The 6604-nt window shown below is 31.6% G+C and overlaps 1 long non-coding RNA gene across 1 annotated transcript; it reads right to left on the reverse strand.

Moving 5' to 3' along the window:
* Positions 1–5845: 5845 nt before the first annotated feature.
* Positions 5846–6285, reverse strand: LOC121124059 (uncharacterized). The gene is made up of 3 exons (XR_005866195.2): positions 6154–6285; positions 6048–6092; positions 5846–5977 (listed from the first exon to the last, which is right to left on the reverse strand). It is a non-coding gene; the product is annotated as an uncharacterized lncRNA (long non-coding RNA).
* Positions 6286–6604: the final 319 nt, after the last annotated feature.

Genomic DNA, 6604 nt, shown 5'->3' on the forward strand with positions numbered 1-6604 from the left:
AAAATATGACAGGTTCTCATTCGCAACATTTCTAACTTATTATAACGCAACTTTATATATGTTCTTCAATCTGCACCAGATATATCAATTATTTTTTCTCAAATAGCCCACAAGAAAAGAGAGTACATCCTTCTTTTTTTTTTAAAGTTAAAAAAATTAAAAAGTTTTAAGATGATGTTCCCTGCAGTGCGGATGCATTTTCCGCATTCATCACAGGTAGAATGAATACTTATAAGATTCTTCTTCTAAAAACAGAACATTTCAAGCAATTGTCCTGTCACTTCAAACAATGCGTAATTTTTCTGTATAACTTAGAGACTGACTACTCCACACCGTACTCCACCATAGCTAGAAGTGGTAGTCCTCTTAATGGGTTTCCTTAGCTCATTTGAGGAAAGGTAATTGGGTTATTTTCCTCCGGTTCATGCACATTCCCATTCCCAGTATTACTGTTTTCGTCATATCTACAAATCTTATTTTGGATTATAATATATTTACTTTTTTGGACAATCGTTATTCTTAATGAATTGGAAAACTTTCAAAATATCGATAATGATAATTCTCTATTCTATGCATTAGTCTAAACTTCAAGAATTTTTTTTTACTTACGATTTTTTAAATAAAAAATGAACATTTTAAAATCCTGACATTGACAAATTAATGATGCATAAATATGTCAGTAAATATGTAATATAAAATTTTATCAGTGCATTCCATATTAACGAATAATTTAATATTTTTGCATGCATAATATTGAACATAAAGTTGAATAAATTAAGTATCTTCTTAATCATGTGTATTGAATATTGATAGTCCATATATAAATTCATATATTTTTCATAAAATCTTTCAATTGATTTGACTATAAATTAAATCAAATTGTTGAAATAAAAGAAAATCATTATTTTTATGTGTTTTCATTGTGTCTCGTCAATTGATTACACTTAAACATAAATCCCTATTGAAAATAAGCCATCTTTATTTACTAGAGCTAGGAAAAAGTCAATATATTACAAGTTCATTTCAAGTTTCAAGTCTTTGCTCATAAGTATAAGTCAAATCTAAGTGCTTGAATATTGTTATCATGTCCTTTGATTTTTAATAGTTTGGTCACTCAATTTAAAGAAGTAAATCTGGAGATAATATTTTACCTTCCTTTATTTTGTAATAAGTCAATATTTATATTATTATTTATTCCCATAATTTATAAATTATAAGTTATCTTTTATGTCAAAGGAGCGTTCTATCGTTATACTGGAATGGAATAGTATGGGATAAGGGAACAAGCTTCTACTCAACTCTTGGTTAAAGCTACTCTAAAGGAGAAACGCCTATGGTAGAAATAATTGGTTGGGGATCCCTTGCTACCGTCTCAAATCTTTTCTGAAACCCCTAAGAAGGAGGGATTAATTATTTTCAGAGGTACCTTCCTTCATAGTCCCTAAAGAAGGACAGTTATAAGGCTTATGATTAATTTTTTCCAAGGGTGCATCAAATTTGTGGAGTATTTTATCTAAATCTGGTTGGAGAAGGACTTTTCTTCCTTTTGTTCTTGATTGTGCAATCCAGGGGTACTTTTTCTTCCTTACATTTGGTTAAAAGTTGTTCTCGCATAGGGAAGCTGCACGTAAGTTTTATATCTGCATAATAGGATGCCATTATTACTTGCTTTTGTTGAATTCTCATAGTAATTGCTATCATACCTTGACTTCCATATTCTAAAAGCTCTATAGCATCCTGATCTTTTGAAACCATTAGGCTTGCCCTTGCAGCAGTGCCTGTTGGACACTTGGGAGTAAATACATTATAACCATCATTAATTTGTTGGAAATTATCATTTTTCAGAGGGGCTTCTGGTATGAAAGAAATTACTAACAAACGTTATCTCTTGTTTACTTTTCAAGACTTTTGAGACCGAAATAAAATTTTGTAGATACAGATTTTGAACTCATTTAATTCAATTATTCCTTGTGAGGAGGTTCCTCTTCAAGGTGCTGTTGATTGATTCCCCATATTCTTTTCTTATATTCTTCTTTTGGGCTCTCCAAAATTATTTTACTTTTTTTTTTTTTTTTTTGATTGGGTGTTTTTTTTTCTTGATTCTTATTTTCCACCAGCCTACTCCTCAATACTTGTTTCCAATCCTCTCACTAATAAAGTTCATTTTGGTTTAATTTGTTCTCATTCGTCTTACTTTTGGGGTCTTCAATTATAACTGTAACTTGATCGTCTTCTTTTGCATTTTTGTTTTGACTCGAAATACGATTATCCATGTTGTGTTGATCATCTAAATTGTTGCCATCTTCCTCTGGTTCTTCTTCGCCTGTCTCTCTCTCTGTCATGAGTCTCTCTTCCACTCCTCCAATTCTCAGCGGTAGACCCAATTCTGTCCTAAAATATTTTGCAAAATCCTTATAAGTAGTTTTCTACTTACTGGACACTTTGATTTGGTATACCCTGGCGTAATACACGTAAAGCATTGCACTAGCTGCATATCATATATTAATTCGACTTTTTCCCCTCTAACGGGTAGAAAGGTTGGTAATCTTCTTTTGGGCTTTAGCTTTATTCACAGTTTACCAGACATCATTTTGGTCAACACTTTTGAACATTCAATATCGTCATCCCTTTCAGGTGCTACATTGTGTGGCTTGTCCTCTAGATCGCCAATTATTTCGCCAAAATCCACCAAAATCTCTCTAAGTTCAGGCAAATCAACCTCTGAACCTTTTTGAAAAATAACTTCAATTGGGGGTTGGGCTTTCCTTAGATTTTCCATTCATCTAATATAAGGAAGACTCAATCGTCTATCTCTAAGTTAGCCACTACCTCTGAAAATCTGGTGAAGATGTTTATTGGTTTTTTAAATGTGAATGCTAAATACGCCGGTCTACTTTTACAGCCATTGACTCTTTGTAAGTCATCTTCAATAATTGATAGTTTCTCAAATATTTTTTTATATTGTTTTAATTTTTGGTTTCGTTTCCTCTATTGACCTTCTTCACACGCACACCCTCATCACTCTCATCAGGCGGTGGGGTTGTGGGAGTCGTGTTTTGCGCAAGTGCACCCGCAAATACAACTTCAACCATCTGGTTCCTCTGATTTTTTTTCGGACATAAGCAAACCTTTATTCATAAATAATACTTGATGGCCAATGGGTAATTTCGAACATACTTATAAGATATCTCAATTATGATTTTTTTAACTTTTTTTAATAAATTACCCATCGATGCATTGAATGTCCATGGAAATTACTTCAAAAATATAATAGCTACATATGACAGTGGTGCAATTGTATCTGTCACTGGATCAAATGTTCAAAGTAAATATCGATTCCAACCCAATCAAAAGAGAATCGTTTAGTATATATCTTTAACTAAAATTATTTATTTATTTACACATGAAGGAAGAGGGATTGTTGTATATTTTTAATATATAACTTCCCTATAAATAGCTTTATAAATGTATATTATACATATTATGTAAATTTATGCAAGACAAAATGAATTGTTAGTTAGAGAACATCCAACCCATCATTACAGGAAGTGTACTCATAACTTCTTAGTGACCACTGACCATAAAGGATGAATAGAGAACTTTGGCACGAAATCTAAAGAATAGAAATGAGGCAATAAAGTAACAAATTATTTAAAATATATTGTTAATATTTACTTGTTGACAATTAAATGATAACAAGACATTCATTCCATTTGGTGATCAACAATTCCCTCAATTTCTTAGTACTTAGTTAAAACCTCCTTTTCGTGTTGATGATATTCATAATACTAAAGACTCTCTCAGCAATTAACAATTAACAAACTGAATGATGAACCGTTTAATTCTCCTTCGTCTCCTTGAATCTTGTGTTTCTTGAAGACTTTTAAATTGTTGATGTGATGGGAGGTTTTGGAGTGGCGAATTACTTGTCATAAAGAACGAGAAACCGCAAAAACGGCAAAAAAAATTTTCCACATCTTCATTCCACACATCAGTAACTCCGTTGTTAGAAACCCATGAAAAAGGCACGTTTTCTTCGACATGATGATGATACACGTGAGAGAGCAGTAAGGGGAAGTTGCTTTGCTGACAATTAGTACAATACTGAGAAGAAGTTGTTTAGAAGATGCAGGGGTACCAACGTGTTTTATTCCTTTTCTTTATATAGTCTCTTTCAACCAATAAAATTCGTTCTTTCCCAACGATTCCAACAACCCTATCAGGCGGTCTATATGGTGGGAGCGCTGCCATTCTTTTCGAGTGAAGATAATACTTTGCTAACTTTGTTTCCATTATACTATAATATCAATGAAGTAAACTTAAATCTAACGTCATGTAGAACGTAGGAACCCTTTCCAGTACTCAGCCTAAGATATGTTAACATATCTTCAGATTCTGACAAAACTGTGGAACAAGATGGTGAATTAAATATCAGAAGCAGATCCAGACAAGCTTTAATATCCAATTTCAATACAATAAGCCACTAAGACACTGTTAAGTTAATTTTTTTCATGACGAGAAAAATAATAACACTCTCCGTAGCATATACATAAACAAGGTTATCTTAGACTTTTGAATGTGTACTAATTTACGTTGTAATTTTAAGCAACTCTTCCAATTTGGGTTAAAAATTGAAATCCCAGAAATGATGGATGGACTGAATGGATGCAATTCAAAATTAAAGAAGAGCAAGAAAATTTACTAATATTGATATTATTTTCCTTTTTTCTTCTTTTTCTAACTATATAATTAATCTGATCGAGATACAAAAGTGAAGTTAGATCCGATAATGAAATATAATATATATTTAAAGCCTATAGAAAAATAAAAATAAAACCAAAATGAAAGTTATAAACCTGACAATTTGAAGAATTTTTGCAAATAAAGTCAAGACGCTTTATTGAATCAGCTGAGACCAGTCATGAGATGAAATAAATAAATATAAATCCCATATTTTGTATAGAAATAACATGTAGGCTGGAATTAACCCTTTGTGGATCCTCAATTCTACTCCTCGTCCAGCAAGTACTTCCACTTATAACTCCTGAGCAAACCTTCATTGTTACTTTCTGTTTTTGAAGAGGACAACCACTCGTGACTACTTTCTAATAAGATGTTCGCTCCTCAAAATTTAATGAATAATGATAACAACTGTGCAATCATATCTATCTCGCAACCCCAAAAATTCACTCCCGCTTTCCTTGACATATTTTATAGAGCTCTAGAATGAAGATGGTGTACAACGAGATAACGTATTAAATGCATCTCTCAAAATTACGGCAGCATGGGCTGAGCACCCCACTTGTCGTTATCAATTATACATATATAGTGATAAATTGAGTGTGCTTTATGGTAAGAGCAAGAAACTAGGTGATACAATCGATAAAAAGAATGAATTAGAGAGAAAACGTGATGAAAAGGCCTTAAAAGGAATAATTAAGATTTGATTACCATATCCATTTTCAACAAATCTAATTCCTTTTTTTTTTTTTTTTTTACTTTTTTGAAAAAGCCTCTGTTTTGCTTGGTCCTATTTTGAAGTTTTTTAGTTTCCAAAATGTTTAATATTACCGCCTTTTTTGGTCTTACGAAATAAAACTATTAACCTTTTATAAAATAAAATATAAAAGTGTTTCATATGATATCATTAAACTTCAATTTACTCCTACTTTGCTAAATGAGTTTATGAAATAAGATCTCGTTAATTCAGTGCGTAAGGGAGATGGAGAAAATGAAAGCACTTTTTTGCACTTATATGTTGGAACTTAAACAGGTACTGAGATTTTTCCACCAACATTAAAAATAAAAAATAAAAGGAATTTTCTGTAAACGAAACTTGTTTGAGTATTTTATGATGTTATTGTTTATATTTCATAATTGCTAAATCTTGGGTTCACAATTAGAAACAAAAACTTTTTGATGTTGCAAAAATAAATTTGTTCATAGTTGCTTCAAGTACTTGCTCCTTATTGTTTTTCTATAGAAATAGAGAATAGAATAATCATAATCTACAAAATATCAATATGGATTAAATATGAATAACTTACGCTTTTGAAGAGGACGAGCACTTCTTCTTTCTCTAGAGTGTTGGGCTGGAATGGAGTAAATGATAATTACAGTGGATCAAAGGATGAGAGGAACTCCTTCACTTACCCTTTTGGAGTCCCAAAGCAGCGGGCATGACAAGGCCGAAGATGGCAAGGATGGCGAAGATTGTTTTCAAGTTGAATTGCATGATGATGGAATATCACAAAATAGAATGATAATTTTTAATCAGAATCAGAGTCCTTTTATACTTCTGTATTTGATTCTATCCTGTGCAAGTGTAATTATAATTATCATTAATAGAAATATCATACTTGATGATAATATTTGTCAGTATCTAAAAATATTCAACATTTGATTAATTAGTAAGACCCTTCCACGTTACTGTTCGTGAAACACACCTTCTCAATATGAGAGTACAATGTACTTTTGAAGTATATAAATCTTTTAGTCCCATAAAGCTCACAAGGTTTATGCTTGGTCAGAATTTTCTGATTTAAGAAAAAAAAATTACCTTGCTCTTTTCTAAGAACAAAAAGGTTTTTTTTGTAAATCACTC

Source organism: Lepeophtheirus salmonis, chromosome 1 (genome assembly GCF_016086655.4).
Source record: "Lepeophtheirus salmonis chromosome 1, UVic_Lsal_1.4, whole genome shotgun sequence".
Taxonomy (NCBI): domain Eukaryota; kingdom Metazoa; phylum Arthropoda; class Copepoda; order Siphonostomatoida; family Caligidae; genus Lepeophtheirus; species Lepeophtheirus salmonis.